At 51.8% G+C, this 17,303-nt stretch overlaps 1 protein-coding gene across 1 annotated transcript in view; it reads right to left on the reverse strand.

Moving 5' to 3' along the window:
- Positions 1–6,408, reverse strand: part of RPL38 (ribosomal protein L38) — a 48,470-nt gene extending 42,062 nt beyond the window's left edge. Inside the window, exon 1 of the mRNA XM_068264225.1 lies at positions 6,404–6,408. The gene's annotated coding sequence lies outside the window, so the exon portion shown is untranslated. The remainder of the gene's footprint in view (positions 1–6,403) is intronic.
- Positions 6,409–17,303: the final 10,895 nt, after the last annotated feature.

The raw sequence follows: 17,303 nt of genomic DNA on the forward strand, positions 1-17,303 counted from the left end.
CCTTGAGTGTTTAACTGTAACAGGGCCACAAGGCCCATAGCAGGTGGATTTAGAAAGTAAGGATTGGGCGCTGGCACTCAGTGACATCACAGCTTACCGACCTCACTGCTAACTGCCCTGTATTTAACCCGAACTCCTGATCGAGCCCTAACTGCACTGTTTTTTCTTAAAGGGGACCCAAACCAAACATTTTTTTAATTCAAAGTATTTAGTTGCACCACTCTGACACATACAAAGATAAATAAAACACTCCTTCAAGCCTATGAGCATTTCAGTGCATGCTTTTCACCCTTCTCTTTTCATAACTAGGGTTATACAGGTGGCAGCCATTACTTCTGAGCTTAGTAGGGGGTTATAGACCATGGGTGTCATCAGCTACCCTCCCTCACAGGGGCGTCGTCTATGTGACATCTCACACAAGCTGAGATCACCTCCCCTGTGACATCATCAGTAGCAGCCTGTGTTTATGTTTTTTATCTCCTCCACCAGTCTGCCGGATTCTGTCCCAGCAATATGAAAGGAAGGGAGGGGTTCCTCCAATAAATGTAAAATATTTTATATTTGTCATCATGCAGCTGAAAAAGGCTGCTATTTATTATTATAAGTTAGAAAATAGATTTTATTTCTGAAATCTTGTATTTTTATTTTGGGTCTACTTTAATGTGATCAAACAATTGAGAGGGAGAGGCACAAACTTTTGATTGAATTCAGTCAGCTCTACAGGAAACCAATCATTTTAACAAAATCTAATTTTGCTTTAGATCATTTTCCAATCCTTTTAAAGTGACCTAAAGTGAAGTATGGCATGTGGATGCCAGAATAACAGAGAAAGATGTGTTCTTACTCGTCTAACAACCAAATCAAAGAAAAATCCAAAGCAAGCAAATTCCAAGATGGACTGATGCTATATATGCAGATTTTTCTGCTAATACTAAAATCAGACACGTAAAACAACTGTATTTATCTGTACGGCCAGCAACTAAGGAGCTTGGGGCCTCAGTGCGAGTTTCAGTGACGCAACTAAGGAGCTTGGGGCCTCAGTGCGAGTTTCAGTGACGTAACTAAGGAGCTTGGGGCCCCAGTGCGAGTTTCAGTGACGTAACTAAGGAGCTTGGGGCCCCAGTGCCAGTTTCAGTGACGTAACTAAGGAGCTTGGGGCCCCAGTGCGAGTTTCAGTGACGTAACTAAGGAGCTTGGGGCCTCAGTGCGAGTTTCAGTGACGTAACTAAGGAGCTTGGGGCCTCAGTGCGAGTTTCAGTGACGTAACTAAGGAGCTTGGGGCCCCAGTGCCAGTTTCAGTGACGTAACTAAGGAGCTTGGGGCCCCAGTGCCAGTTTCAGTGACGTAACTAAGGAGCTTGGGGCCCCAGTGCGAGTTTCAGTGACGTAACTAAGGAGCTTGGGGCCTCAGTGCGAGTTTCAGTGACGTAACTAAGGAGCTTGGGGCCCCAGTGCGAGTTTCAGTGACGTAACTAAGGAGCTTGGGGCCCCAGTGCGAGTTTCAGTGACGTAACTAAGGAGCTTGGGGCCCCAGTGCGAGTTTCAGTGACGTAACTAAGGAGCTTGGGGCCCCAGAGCGAGTTTCAGGGGCATAGCTAAGGAGCTTGATGCCCCAGTGCGAGTTTCAGGGGCGTAACTAAGGAGCTTGATGCCCAGTGCGAGTTTCAGTGGCGTAATCTAAGGAGATTGATGCCCCAGTGCGAGTTTCAGTGGCGTAACTAAGGAGCTTGATGCCCCAGTGCGAGTTTCAGTGGCGTAACTAAGGAGCTTGGGGCCCCAGTGCGTGTTTCAGTGGAGTAACTAAGGAGCTTGTTGCCCCAGTGCGAGTTTCAGTGGCGTAACTAAGGAGCTTGTTGCCCCAGTGCGAGTTTCAGTGGCGTAACTAAGGAGCTTGGGGCCCCAGTGCGTGTTTCAGTGGAGTAAGTAAGGAGCTTGTTGCCCCAGTGTGAGTTTCTGTGGCGTAACTAAGGAGCTTGATGCCCCAGTGCAAGTTTCAGTGGAGTAACTAAGGAGCTTGTTGCCCCAGTGTGAGTTTCTGTGGGGTAACTAAGGAGCTTGATGCCCCAGTGCGAGTTTCAGTGGCGTAACCTGGTGGTTTCTAACTCTAAGACCCCCCCCCCATGGTGGTGCCTAACCCTAAACCCCCTTTGGTGCCTAACCCTAAGACCCCCCCCCCCCCCCTGCGGTGGTGCCTAACCCTAAACCCACCCAGTGCTGCCTAACCCTAAGGCCCCCCCATGGTGCCTAAACCTAACCCCTCCTAGGTGGCACCTTATCCCAGATTCCCACTTCTAAAGCTAACCGCCTTCTTCCGCAAAGCCACGATATGCGACTATAAAGTGAAAATATGGCACTATTTTTACTGCAAGGTCTGCTGCACCCTTTTTTCCTGATTCCCCACATGTACATTCCCCACATGTACACCTCTTCCCTCCACTATCAAAAGAAAAAGTTTGAGTGAAGTTCCACTTTAATGCAATTGGCCAGAAATCCCACCTTGGCTGCAGGGAGAGCTTCTATCATTATGACTGCTGAGTGCACATCTTGGATTATTAAAAGTCTGCGCTAACGTATTCAGTCTTTAAGACTCTCTGGCTATAATCAGACGGTTGGAGATTCACTGATTTAGTTCACAATAATCCGTATTGTCCAGCCGCACAATAAAAACAACGAATGCATTCTGAACATGTTACATTTGGAGCAGGACGGAGAGATCGATAGCTCACATCTTATACGGGTAATTGTATACATACTCTATCTGTTATATGGTTTGGACCTGTCTGCTTTATTGATTCCAGCATCTGTATTCGTAATAATGTTATTGATAGATTGCTGACAATGTCTGTTCATAAAGCAGCCCTGAAATATATTTATAAGGAGGCTGCCGTTTGCTTAATGCATGTTTTCTACGCTACGGTGCCCTTTTAACATAAAATATGAATGCCATCGGGGAGACCGCTACCCGGCGGACACGGATAGAGAACGCCCTATGGAATTTATACAGGAAATGTTGGTATTCATTTTTGATAAACACCTGGTGTCACATCTAGTGTTCACTTTATTTAGAATACATGTGCTCCTGCTTATTAACCCTTTAGCAGCCAATTTATTTAGAGGCTCGCAAATGTTTCAGGCCAATTTATTTTACCACATTTCTTTTCTTATTAGTTACATTTCCTGGCTTTTCATTAGTACTGTTGTAAAATGTATTTATGGCCACGTGTCAGTAGGGGGCAGTGTGACACAATAACAGAGCACCTCTGTTTTCAGTTTCTGTATTTTCTGCCAGTAGAGAGAGATCAAAGCATTTCAAGATATTTACAGCACAACACGTTCTGCCGACTGAGTTGAAAAGCAGTGCACTTATCTGAAATGAGGTAACTCTATGGAAGCTGTGAATGGCTTAAGGCGTACCTAATGTTAAAAAAGACAGAGCCTGTAATGACAGGCTCTAACTGAATGAGGATGGATGGTGGGGTTGCAGGGTTAAATACTCACCTGTCCTGACGTCTTCGGGTCACAGGTGATGCTCCTTGCAGTAGCGACTATTTTTCTGAAGACAGCTAAAGCTGTTGGAAACCTCTGACTGTGTGTCGCGACAGCTCAGGTGGGCATGGCCAGAGCTTCAGCAGGCACAAAATATTGCCTGGGCCCAAGTCGAAGGGATCACCTGCCTGGAGGGAAGACATTAGGACAGGTGAGTATTTAATTTTGACCATAGTTACATAGTAATTAGGGTTGAAAAAATACATATGTCAATCAAGATAAACCATAAAATAAAGTACAACTCCAGCCTGCACCCTCACATATCCCTGTTGATCCAGAGGAAGGCAACCCTCCCCCCCCACCACCACAAGGCATGGTCCAATTAGTCCTGGAAGGGAAAAAAATCCTTCCTGACTCCAGATGGCAATCAGATAAAATCCCTGGATCAACACCCCTAGGAATTACCTAGTAATTATAGCCATGGATGTCTTTCAACGCATGGAAAGCATCTAAGCTCCTTTAAACGCAGAAATAGAATTAGCCATAACTACTTTATGTGGCAATGCATTCCACATGTTAACCACTCTTACTGTAAAGAACCCTTTCATAAATAAATGGCTACATGTTTTTTCCTACATGCGCAGATAATGTCCTCTAGTCCTTTGCAAAAGCCTAGGGACAAAAAGCTCATCTATCTCATCATAGGTACTCTTTAACCAGTACCAGTACCAGCGGTCTCTGCCCCCTTAAAGGGAACCAGAGACAAAGCACCCTCATGTATTTTACCATATATATCAGTGGGAACATTAGATAAAACACCTACCCTGCTCTCTGTTTCATCCTTCACTGCTCAGCCTGCTTGTTATCAGCCCTGATAAAATCCCCGACTGAGCATTCAGTCTGGCTTTGCTCAGGAATCATTATATCATTATAGTGTGGCTGAGCCCTTAGACTTTGTTCACATCTAAAATCGAAATCGCTGACAGCCACGTTTTGTGATTTTGAGAGTGATTTTTCTTTCCCCTCCCGGCGCTTACCTGCGCACGACGATTTTGTGTAAAGTGCTTTTGCAGAGCGGTTTGTTTTTTCACTTCCTGAGACAAGTCAGGAAGTGAACTCTTTGACCCGGAAAAGAATAAATACAATGTATTTATTTTTAAAATCGCGAATGCAGTCGCCGCATACAGCGATTTGGGCGTTTTGCGCTTTTCCTATACCTTCCATTGTAGCAAAATAGCCCCGAAAATGGTACAGGCATCGCTTTGGTCAGCGGAAAGCAGATGAAACGCATGATATGAACTGTCCCATAAGGAATCATTGCACAAGCGCTTTTAAGGCGATGTCGGCGCTTAAAAAATAGCGAAAACGCCCTAGGTGTGAGCAAGCCCTTATCCTATATAATAAAATACAAGTGTCCTTGCGTCTGTCCCTGTGTCAGTGCTTTGCGCTATTTTGCATGTCACGCACTGACAGCCGTTGGGACAGGACGCAGGGCGGGCCGGCCGGCCGGCCAAGTGGGCGGACATGTGTGGCCGGCGGATGGGTGCACGCACATGGCGGGCGGGTGTGCGCGTGTGGCGGGCAGGTGAACGCGCGCGCACTAAGTGGCAGCAGTGGCAGCGTGAAGAGACCTATATTCCGTTTTTAAACGAGCTTAGGTCAACTAGTTGTATATAAATTCCCTTAAAAGTCCTGTGTTAGACCTCTCCATATTGGGTCTTGATTCCAAAAAGTGATCCGCACAAACTAAATATGAGATGCAACCATTTTCTTGGTAACATTGTAAGCTCACAAGGGCAGGGTCAGTCCCTTAGGGCCTGTTTCCACTGTGTGCCATCATGCGTCTTTCCAGATACGATGCAGACACAGCTAAGCAGATGCCTTTCCCATATAGACTATGGTGGAAATACATCTGCTCCGGACCACAAATGGACCATCGGAGGGGACACTAGACTGTCCGCTCCCGCTGGCAGTTGTAGGCTGACTCAAGTAGGAACCCATCCTTAGGGTGAGTTAAAAGGGTGCCGGACATATGGGCACCGCTATAGGCTGTAATGTGGATTACGCGGCTATAGCGTCGCTCAGATAGTAATTTGGGCCCTGGCAAAAAGATGGAGCTCAACCGGCAGTTTGCCCGCCAGCAATAGCTGAGTCCATAGTCGGCCTGGAGGGGGAATGGTAATTAAAGGAAGTAACCTAGAAAAATGTTGGGGGGGGGGGAGCAGGCTTATATTGTTACCTGTCCTGATGCCTACCGCTCCTCCCGTTCTCTCTGCCCCAGCAGTCTACCTAAATGCCCCTCCGGCAGCCTCTTTCGGGTTGCCGGAGTCGGACACTGCTGCGCAGGCGCTGGCTGGGCTGTGCACATCCTACAGTGCGTCTGTGGCCGGGGGTTCACTGCACTCCACCTGTTCTCATCTGTGCGGGGTCAGAGAGGAGAACGAGAGGAGCGGAAGGCATCAGGACAAGTAACAACATACGCCTGTAACCCCGGTTTCTCTAGGTTTTTTCACATCTGGTATCCTTTAACCTTTTGGGGACCGCCGACATGAAATCCAACACCGCACTTGTGGCAGTTTAAACCTGATATGGCGTAGGACTTACGCCGCCTTCTGTTTCCACTGCCGCCGTGATCGTCCGCACCCGAGAACAGAGATTAAGCTGTCATATGGCAGCTGACATCTCCCCTCAGTGATCACCAACCATCAAGCTTGGCTCCTGATCACTTGATCACTACGTTCGCCGGCGGATCACCATTACAGCTGCAGTGGTAAGGGGCAAAGAATCCACTCACCTTCCTGACGTTCCCCCAGCGATCGCCGCTCCCCTCCGCTCTGGCCGCCATCCCTGCTTACTCTGACATAAGTCCCGGGTCGCAGCTTGATGACGACATCAAGCCACGACCCGGGACTTAGCGGCAGTACGAGTGGGGATGCCAGCGAGAGTGGAAGGGTCCGCTCATCACTGGAGCCTGGGAGGTGAGTAAAGGCTGCCCGCAATACAGGGGACACCTGGCCGCACTAGGGAGACTATGCCCACCTAAGCTCTAGCAGGAATCCGGCTGCCTGACCCACCAAACTCACCCCCCGTGGTTAGGCAGCCGGTCCTGAAAGGGTTAATGACGCCAGGACTTTTGCAGAAGCAGGATGAACCATTTTTTCAGCTTCACCCTGTGCCCAAATTTCCAGGTGCTGTTTTTGGATGTATGTGCCTTAGGGCCCTTTCACCCCTCAGATCGCAAAGCGCACAGGAAGAGCACCAGCGTTTTTCCCTGTGCGTTTATGTTTTTTGGTGGCATTGCTGAGTCCCATTGAATGGCAGGACACCAAAAATGCAACATGCATTGTGTTTGGGGATCGCCGAGGATGCACTGCAAATGCAACAACTCGCAGTGGGAATGTTAAAAGCAGTTCATTGGCAAACCATATGTGTATGCCAAACACGCACATTTACAAAACTGCACAAAATCAGAGATGCTGCCATAGAGCCCTAAAGGTTTCTCATAACCGTACAGTTAAAGTTTTATACATCGCTGTGTAAAATTGTGTTTTTTATGTTTTCCCAAAGTACAGCTTAAAGAGAACCCGAGGTATGTTTAAAGAATGTTCTCTGCATACAGAGGCTGGATCTGCCTATTCAGCCCAGCCTCTGTTGCTATCCCAAACCCCACTAAGGTCCCCCTGCACTCTGCAATCCTTCATAAATCACAGCCGTGCTGTGAGGCTGTGTTTACATCTGTAGTGTCAGTCTCAGCTGCTCCCCCGCCTCCTGCATAGCTCCGGTCCCTGCCCCCGTCCCTTCCCTCCAATCAGCAGGGAGGGAAGGGATGCAGGCGGGGACTGGAGTTCTGCAGGAGGCGGGGAGAGCAGCAGACTGACACTATAGAGATAAACACAGCCAGCTCTGACAAGCTGTTTGTCAGCAGCGTGGCTGTAATTTATGAGGGATTGCAGAGTGCAGGGGGACCTTAGGGGGGTTTGGGATAGCAACAGAGGCTGGGCTGTATAGGCAGATCCAGCCTCTGTATGCAGATAATATTCTTCAAACCCACCTCGGGTTCTCTTTAAAAAAAAAAGTAAAATGATAGCTCATCTTTTTCACCTGTAATAAGTTATGTTTTCTTTCCTCTTCCAGCAACATCAGCTGCCTTTTCCGTCTACAAATCCATCAGCCCTTGTTCCGTGCAGAAATTTGCTTATTATACCGCATCCCAGGCGTATCTGTCTCCTGCGAGGAAGCGTCACCTTTCAGGCGGGAATACAAGTGCAATCTTCACACAGAATCACAAGACATGAAAGGTTCCCCTGTGACATCTGAAAGTTTCTGAGAAGGATGGCTTGCACTCAGTGTCAGTCTGCAGCAGCTAAAGCCAATCAGGTACCGCTGTGCTGGGGAAGTGGGGATAATTAGGCCTTAATATTTGATGAGGCTGTACTTCAGCTGTCCTTCTTTGTTTTCTCCTGTGCAGCGGAGGAGGGAAAGGTGTTTTAGCAGGAAGTGAGTTTGAAGTTTTTGTCTGCTTGTTAATTAGTTGGACCTGTCTCACTGTAGAGAGAACTTATATATCTATATAAAAAGTTTTAACGTAGATGTACAAAGTTTGAGCAGATCTGTCTGCCTGGATTGTCCAGCGTTAATTGTCTTGGCAAAAAAATTTAAAATTGAAAACGTGCAAACGGACAAATAAGAAGTACGTTTTTTCCAGAGTAAAATGAGCCATAAATTACTTTTCTCCTATGCTGCCGTCACTTACAGTAGGTAGTTGAAATCTGACAGAAGTGACAGGTTTTGGACTACTCCATCTCTTCATAGGGGATTCTCAGCAAGGCCTTTATTCTTTATAAAGATATTCCCTAAAAAGGATTTATACAATGATGCTGGCCAGCTTCCCTGCTCCCTACACAGTTTTTTGGCAGTTGGACAGAGCAACTGCCATTCACTAAATGTGTTTGAAAATAAATAAATTCCTGAGAATCCCCCATGAAGAGATGGACTAATCTAAACCCTGTCACTTCTCTCAAATTTCTACTACTTACTGTAAGTGACAGCAACATAGGAGAAAACTAATTTATGGCTCATTTTACTCTGGAAAAAACGTGCAGGGACATCCTCCTGCATGGTCACGGCCCGCCCCCAGCTCGTCAGCCACCAATCAGGCTGCAGCTGCCAAGATTTTTAGGACGTTTTACATTCCTAAGTGCTGAAAAGATATTTTTAAATAAAATGTAAAATTATCCCCTGGGAGAAAATTTGGGAGAATAGGTTAATTGGATAAGGGCCTTGGTTTTGATGCGCTATTTGCCCCAGGAGAGGGGTGTTAGGAGGATATGTAATTTTTTTACATAGTTATATAGTTATTTGGGTTGAAAAAAGACGTATGTCCATCGAGTTCAACCAGAGAACAAAGTACAACACCAGCCTGCACCCTCACATATCCCTGCTGATCCAGAGGAAGGCACAACACCAGCCTGCTCCCTCACATATCCCTGCTGATCCAGAGGAAGGCACAACACCAGCCTGCACCCTCACATATCCCTGCTGATCCAGAGGAAGGCACAACACCAGCCTGCACCCTCACATATCCCTGCTGATCCAGAGAAAGGTACAACACCAGCCTGCACCCTCACATATCCCTGCTGATCCAGAGGAAGGCACAACACCAGCCTGCACCCTCACATATCCCTGCTGATCCAGAGGAAGGCACAACACCAGCCTGCACTCTCACATATCCCTGCTGATCCAGAGGAAGGCACAACACCAGCCTGCACCCTCACATATCCCTGCTGATCCAGAGAAAGGTACAACACCAGCCTGCACCCTCACATATCCCTGCTGATCCAGAGGAAGGCACAACACCAGCCTCCACCCTCACATATCCCTGCTGATCCAGAGGAAGGCACAACACCAGCCTGCACCCTCACATATCCCTGCTGATCCAGAGGAAGGCACAACACTAGCCTGCACCCTCACATATCCCTGCTGATCCAGAGGAAGGTACAACACCAGCCTGCTCCCTCACATATCCCTGCTGGTCCAGAGGAAGGCACAACACCAGCCTGCTCCCTCACATATCCCTGCTGATCCAGAGGAAGGTACAACACCAGCCTGCTCCCTCACATATCCCTGCTGATCCAGAGGAAGGCACAACACCAGCCTGCACCCTCACATATCTCTGCTGATCCAGAGGAAGGCACAACACCAGCCTGCACCCTCACATATCCCTGCTGATCCAGAGGAAGGCACAACACCAGCCTGCACCCTCACATATCCCTGCTGATCCAGAGGAAGGCACAACACCAGCCTGCACCCTCACATATCCCTGCTGATCCAGAGGAAGGCACAACACCAGCCTGCACCCTCACATATCCCTGCTGATCCAGAGGAAGGCACAACACCAGCCTCCACCCTCACATATCCCTGCTGATCCAGAGGAAGGTACAACACCAGCCTGCTCCCTCACATATCCCTGCTGATCCAGAGGAAGGCACAACACTAGCCTGCACCCTCACATATCCCTACTGATCCAGGAGGAAGGCACAACACCAGCCTGCACCCTCACATATCCCTGCTGATCCAGAGGAAGGTACAACACCAGCCTGCTCCCTCACATATCCCTGCTGATCCAGAGGAAGGCACAACACTAGCCTGCACCCTCACATATCCCTACTGATCCAGGAGGAAGGCACAACACCAGCCTGCACCCTCACATATCCCTGCTGATCCAGAGGAAGGTACAACACCAGCCTGCACCCTCACATATCCCTGCTGATCCAGAGGAAGGTACAACACCAGCCTGCACCCTCACATATCCCTGCTGATCCAGAGGAAGGCACAACACCAGCCTGCTCCCTCACATATCCCTGCTGATCCAGAGGAAGGCACAACACCAGCCTGCACCCTCACATATCCCTGCTGATCCAGAGGAAGGCACAACACCAGCCTGCACCCTCACATATCCCTGCTGATCCAGAGGAAGGCACAACACCAGCCTCCACCCTCACATATCCCTGCTGATCCAGAGGAAGGTACAACACCAGCCTGCTCCCTCACATATCCCTGCTGATCCAGAGGAAGGCACAACACTAGCCTGCACCCTCACATATCCCTACTGATCCAGGAGGAAGGCACAACACCAGCCTGCACCCTCACATATCCCTGCTGATCCAGAGGAAGGTACAACACCAGCCTGCTCCCTCACATATCCCTGCTGATCCAGAGGAAGGCACAACACTAGCCTGCACCCTCACATATCCCTACTGATCCAGGAGGAAGGCACAACACCAGCCTGCACCCTCACATATCCCTGCTGATCCAGAGGAAGGTACAACACCAGCCTGCACCCTCACATATCCCTGCTGATCCAGAGGAAGGTACAACACCAGCCTGCACCCTCACATATCCCTGCTGATCCAGAGGAAGGCACAACACCAGCCTGCTCCCTCACATATCCCTGCTGATCCAGAGGAAGGCACAACACCAGCCTGCACCCTCACATATCCCTGCTGATCCAGAGGAAGGCACAACACCAGCCTGCACCCTCACATATCCCTGCTGATCCAGAGGAAGGCACAACACCAGCCTCCACCCTCACATATCCCTGCTGATCCAGAGGAAGGTACAACACCAGCCTGCTCCCTCACATATCCCTGCTGATCCAGAGGAAGGCACAACACTAGCCTGCACCCTCACATATCCCTACTGATCCAGGAGGAAGGCACAACACCAGCCTGCACCCTCACATATCCCTGCTGATCCAGAGGAAGGTACAACACCAGCCTGCTCCCTCACATATCCCTGCTGATCCAGAGGAAGGCACAACACCAGCCTGCACCCTCACATATCCCTGCTGATCCAGAGGAAGGCACAACACCAGCCTGCACCCTCACATATCCCTGCTGATCCAGAGGAAGGCACAACACTAGCCTGCACCCTCACATATCCCTGCTGATCCAGAGGAAGGTACAACACCAGCCTGCACTTTCACATATCCCTGCTGATCCAGAGGAAGGCACAACACCAGCCTGCTCCCTCACATATCCCTGCTGATACAGAGGAAGGCACAACACCAGCCTGCACCCTCACATATCCCTGCTGATCCAGAGGAAGGTACAACACCAGCCTGCTCCCTCACATATCCCTGCTGATCCAGAGTAAGGCACAACACCAGCCTGCACCCTCACATATCCCTGCTGATCCAGAGGAAGGCACAACACCAGCCTGCTCCCTCACATATCCCTGCTGATCCAGACGAAGGCACAACGCCAGCCTGTTCCCTCACATATCCCTGCTGATCCAGAGTAAGGCACAACACCAGCCTGCTCCCTCACATATCCCTGCTGATCCAGACGAAGGCACAACGCCAGCCTGTTCCCTCACATATCCCTGCTGATCCAGAGGAAGGCACAGCACCAGCCTGCTCCCTCACATATCCCTGCTGATCCAGAGGAAGGCACAACACCAGCCTGCTCCCTCACATATCCCTGCTGATCCAGAGGAAGGCACAACACCAGCCTGCTCCCTCGCATATCCCTGCTGATCCAGAGGAAGGCACAACACCAGCCTGCACCCTCACATATCCCTGCTGATCCAGAGGAAGGCACAACACCAGCCTGCTCCCTCACATATCCCTGCTGATCCAGAGGAAGGCACAACACTAGCCTGCACCCTCACATATCCCTGCTGATCCAGAGGAAGGCACAACACCAGCCTGCACCCTCACATATCCCTGCTGATCCAGAGGAAGGCACAACACCAGCCTGCACCCTCACATATCCCTGCTGATCCAGAGGAAGGTACAACACCAGCCTGCTCCCTCACATATCCCTGCTGATCCAGAGGAAGGCACAACACCAGCCTGCACCCTCACATATCCCTGCTGATCCAGAGGAAGGCACAACACCAGCCTGCACCCTCACATACCCCTGCTGATCCAGAGGAAGACACAACACCAGTCTGCACCCTCACATATCCCTGCTGATCCAGAGGAAGGCACAACACCAGCCTGCACCCTCACATATCCCTGCTGATCCAGAGGAAGGTAAAACACCAGCCTGCCCCCTCACATATCCCTGCTGATCCAGAGGAAGGCACAACACTAGCCTGCACCCTCACATATCCCTGCTGATCCAGAGGAAGGCACAACACCAGCCTGCACCCTCACATATCCCTGCTGATCCAGAGGAAGGCACAACACCAGCCTGCTCCCTCACATATCCCTGCTGATCCAGAGGAAGGCACAACACCAGCCTGCTCCCTCACATATCCCTGCTGATCCAGAGGAAGGCACAACACCAGCCTGCTCCCTCACATATCCCTGCTGATCCAGAGGAAGGCACAACACCAGCCTGCTCCCTCACATATCCCCGCTGACCCAGAGGAAGGCACAACACCAGCCTGCTCCCTCACATATCCCCGCTGATCCAGAGGAAGGCACAACACCAGCCTGCTCCCTCACATATCCCTGCTGATCCAGAGGAAGGCACAACACCAGCCTGCTCCCTCACATATCCCCGCTGATCCAGAGGAAGGCACAACACCAGCCTGCTCCCTCACATATCCCTGCTGACCCAGAGGAAGGCACAACACCAGCCTGCTCCCTCACATATCCCCGCTGATCCAGAGGAAGGCACAACACCAGCCCGCTCCCTCACATATCCCCGCTGATCCAGAGGAAGGCACAACACCAGCCTGCTCCCTCACATATCCCTGCTGATCCAGAGGAAGGCACAACACCAGCCTGCACCCTCACATATCCCTGCTGATCCAGAGGAAGGCACATTACCAGCCTGCTCCCTCACATATCCCTGCTGATCCAGAGGGAGGCACAACACCAGTCTGCACCCTCACATATCCCTGCTGATCCAGAGGAAGGCACAACACCAGCCTGCACCCTCACATATCCCTGCTGATCCAGAGGAAGGCACACCACCAGCCTGCACCCTCACATATCCCTCCTGATCCAGAGGAAGGTACAACACCAGCCTGCACCCTCACATATCCCTGCTGATCCAGAGGAAGGCACAACACCAGCCTGCTCCCTCACATATCCCTGCTGATCCAGAGGAAGGCACAACACTAGCCTGCACCCTCACATATCCCTGCTGATCCAGAGGAAGGCACAACACCAGCCTGCACCCTCACATATCCCTGCTGATCCAGAGGAAGGCACAATACCAGCCTGCTCCCTCACATATCCCTGCTGATCCAGACGAAGGCACAACGCCAGCCTGTTCCCTCACATATCCCTGCTGATCCAGAGGAAGGCACAGCACCAGCCTGCTCCCTCACATATCCCTGCTGATCCAGAGGAAGGCACAACACCAGCCTGCTCCCTCACATATCCCTGCTGATCCAGAGGGAGGCACAACACCAGCCTGCTCCCTCACGTATCCCTGCTGATCCAGAGGAAGGCACAACACCAGCCTGCTCCCTCACATATCCCTGCTGATCCAGAGGAAGGCACAACACCAGCCTGCTCCCTCACATATCCCTGCTGATCCAGAGGAAGGCACAACACCAGCCTGCTCCCTCACATATCCCCGCTGACCCAGAGGAAGGCACAACACCAGCCTGCTCCCTCACATATCCCCGCTGATCCAGAGGAAGGCACAACACCAGCCTGCTCCCTCACATATCCCTGCTGATCCAGAGGAAGGCACAACACCAGCCTGCTCCCTCACATATCCCCGCTGATCCAGAGGAAGGCACAACACCAGCCTGCTCCCTCACATATCCCTGCTGACCCAGAGGAAGGCACAACACCAGCCTGCTCCCTCACATATCCCCGCTGATCCAGAGGAAGGCACAACACCAGCCCGCTCCCTCACATATCCCCGCTGATCCAGAGGAAGGCACAACACCAGCCTGCTCCCTCACATATCCCTGCTGATCCAGAGGAAGGCACAACACCAGCCTGCACCCTCACATATCCCTGCTGATCCAGAGGAAGGCACATTACCAGCCTGCTCCCTCACATATCCCTGCTGATCCAGAGGGAGGCACAACACCAGTCTGCACCCTCACATATCCCTGCTGATCCAGAGGAAGGCACAACACCAGCCTGCACCCTCACATATCCCTGCTGATCCAGAGGAAGGCACACCACCAGCCTGCACCCTCACATATCCCTCCTGATCCAGAGGAAGGTACAACACCAGCCTGCACCCTCACATATCCCTGCTGATCCAGAGGAAGGCACAACACCAGCCTGCTCCCTCACATATCCCTGCTGATCCAGAGGAAGGCACAACACTAGCCTGCACCCTCACATATCCCTGCTGATCCAGAGGAAGGCACAACACCAGCCTGCACCCTCACATATCCCTGCTGATCCAGAGGAAGGCACAATACCAGCCTGCTCCCTCACATATCCCTGCTGATCCAGACGAAGGCACAACGCCAGCCTGTTCCCTCACATATCCCTGCTGATCCAGAGGAAGGCACAGCACCAGCCTGCTCCCTCACATATCCCTGCTGATCCAGAGGAAGGCACAACACCAGCCTGCTCCCTCACATATCCCTGCTGATCCAGAGGGAGGCACAACACCAGCCTGCTCCCTCACGTATCCCTGCTGATCCAGAGGAAGGCACAACACCAGCCTGCACCCTCACATATCCCTGCTGATCCAGAGGAAGGCACAACACCAGCCTGCTCCCTCACATATCCCTGCTGATCCAGAGGAAGGCACAACACTAGCCTGCACCCTCACATATCCCTGCTGATCCAGAGGAAGGCACAACACCAGCCTGCACCCTCACATATCCCTGCTGATCCAGAGGAAGGTACAACACCAGCCTGCTCCCTCACATATCCCTGCTGATCCAGAGGAAGGCACAACACCAGCCTGCACCCTCACATATCCCTGCTGATCCAGAGGAAGGCACAACACCAGCCTGCACCCTCACATACCCCTGCTGATCCAGAGGAAGACACAACACCAGTCTGCACCCTCACATATCCCTGCTGATCCAGAGGAAGGCACAACACCAGCCTGCACCCTCACATATCCCTGCTGATCCAGAGGAAGGTACAACACCAGCCTGCCCCCTCACATATCCCTGCTGATCCAGAGGAAGGCACAACACTAGCCTGCACCCTCACATATCCCTGCTGATCCAGAGGAAGGCACAACACCAGCCTGCACCCTCACATATCCCTGCTGATCCAGAGGAAGGCACAACACCAGCCTGCTCCCTCACATATCCCTGCTGATCCAGAGGAAGGCACAACACCAGCCTGCTCCCTCACATATCCCTGCTGATCCAGAGGAAGGCACAACACCAGCCTGCTCCCTCACATATCCCTGCTGATCCAGAGGAAGGCACAACACCAGCCTGCTCCCTCACATATCCCCGCTGACCCAGAGGAAGGCACAACACCAGCCTGCTCCCTCACATATCCCCGCTGATCCAGAGGAAGGCACAACACCAGCCTGCTCCCTCACATATCCCTGCTGATCCAGAGGAAGGCACAACACCAGCCTGCTCCCTCACATATCCCCGCTGATCCAGAGGAAGGCACAACACCAGCCTGCTCCCTCACATATCCCCGCTGACCCAGAGGAAGGCACAACACCAGCCTGCTCCCTCACATATCCCCGCTGATCCAGAGGAAGGCACAACACCAGCCCGCTCCCTCACATATCCCCGCTGATCCAGAGGAAGGCACAACACCAGCCTGCTCCCTCACATATCCCCGCTGATCCAGAGGAAGGCACAACACCAGCCTGCACCCTCACATATCCCTGCGGATCCAGAGGAAGGCATAACACCAGCCTGCACCCTCACATATCCCTGCTGATCCAGAGGAAGGCGCAACACCAGCCTGCACCCTCACATACCCCTGCTGATCCAGAGGAAGGCACAACACCAGCCTGCTCCCTCACATATCTCTGCTGATCCAGAGGAAGGCACAACACCAGCCTGCACCCTCACATATCCCTGCTGATCCAGAGGAAGGCACAATGCCAGCCTGGTCCCTCACATATCCCTGCTGATCCAGAGGAAGACACAACACCAACCTGCTCCCTCACATATCCCTGCTGATCCAGAGGAAGGTACAACACCAGCCTGCTCCCTCACATATCCCTGCTGATCCAGAGGAAGGCACAACACCAGCCTGCACCCTCACATATCTCTGCTGATCCAGAGGAAGGCACAACACCAGCCTGCACCCTCACATATCCCTGCTGATCCAGAGGAAGGCACAATGCCAGCCTGCACCCTCACATATCCCTGCTGATCCAGAGGAAGGTACAACACCAGCCTGCTCCCTCACATATCCCTGCTGATCCAGAGGAAGGCACAGCACCAGCCTGCCCCTCACATATCCCTGCTGATCCAGAGGAAGGCACAACACCAGCCTGCTCCCTCACATATCCCTGCTGATCCAGAGGAAGGTACAACACCAGCCTGCTCCCTCACATATCCCTGCTGATCCAGAGGAAGGCACAACACCAACCTGCTCCCTCACATATCCCTGCTGATCCAGAGGAAGATACAACACCAGCTTGCTCCCTCACATATCCCTGCTGATCCAGAGGAAGGTACAACACCAGCCTGCACCCTCACATATCCCTGCTGATCCAGAGGAAGGCACATTACCAGCCTGCACCCTCACATATTCCTGCTGATCCAGAGGAAGGCGCAACACCAGCCTGCACCCTCACATACCCCTGCTGATCCAGAGGAAGGCACAACACCAGCCTGCTCCCTCACATATCCCTGCTGATCCAGAGGAAGGCACAACACCAGCCTGCTCCCTCACATATCCCTGCTGATCCAGAGGAAGGCACACCACCAGCCTGCACCCTCACATAC

This window comes from Hyperolius riggenbachi, chromosome 12 (genome assembly GCF_040937935.1).
Source record: "Hyperolius riggenbachi isolate aHypRig1 chromosome 12, aHypRig1.pri, whole genome shotgun sequence".
Taxonomy (NCBI): Eukaryota; Metazoa; Chordata; class Amphibia; order Anura; family Hyperoliidae; genus Hyperolius; species Hyperolius riggenbachi.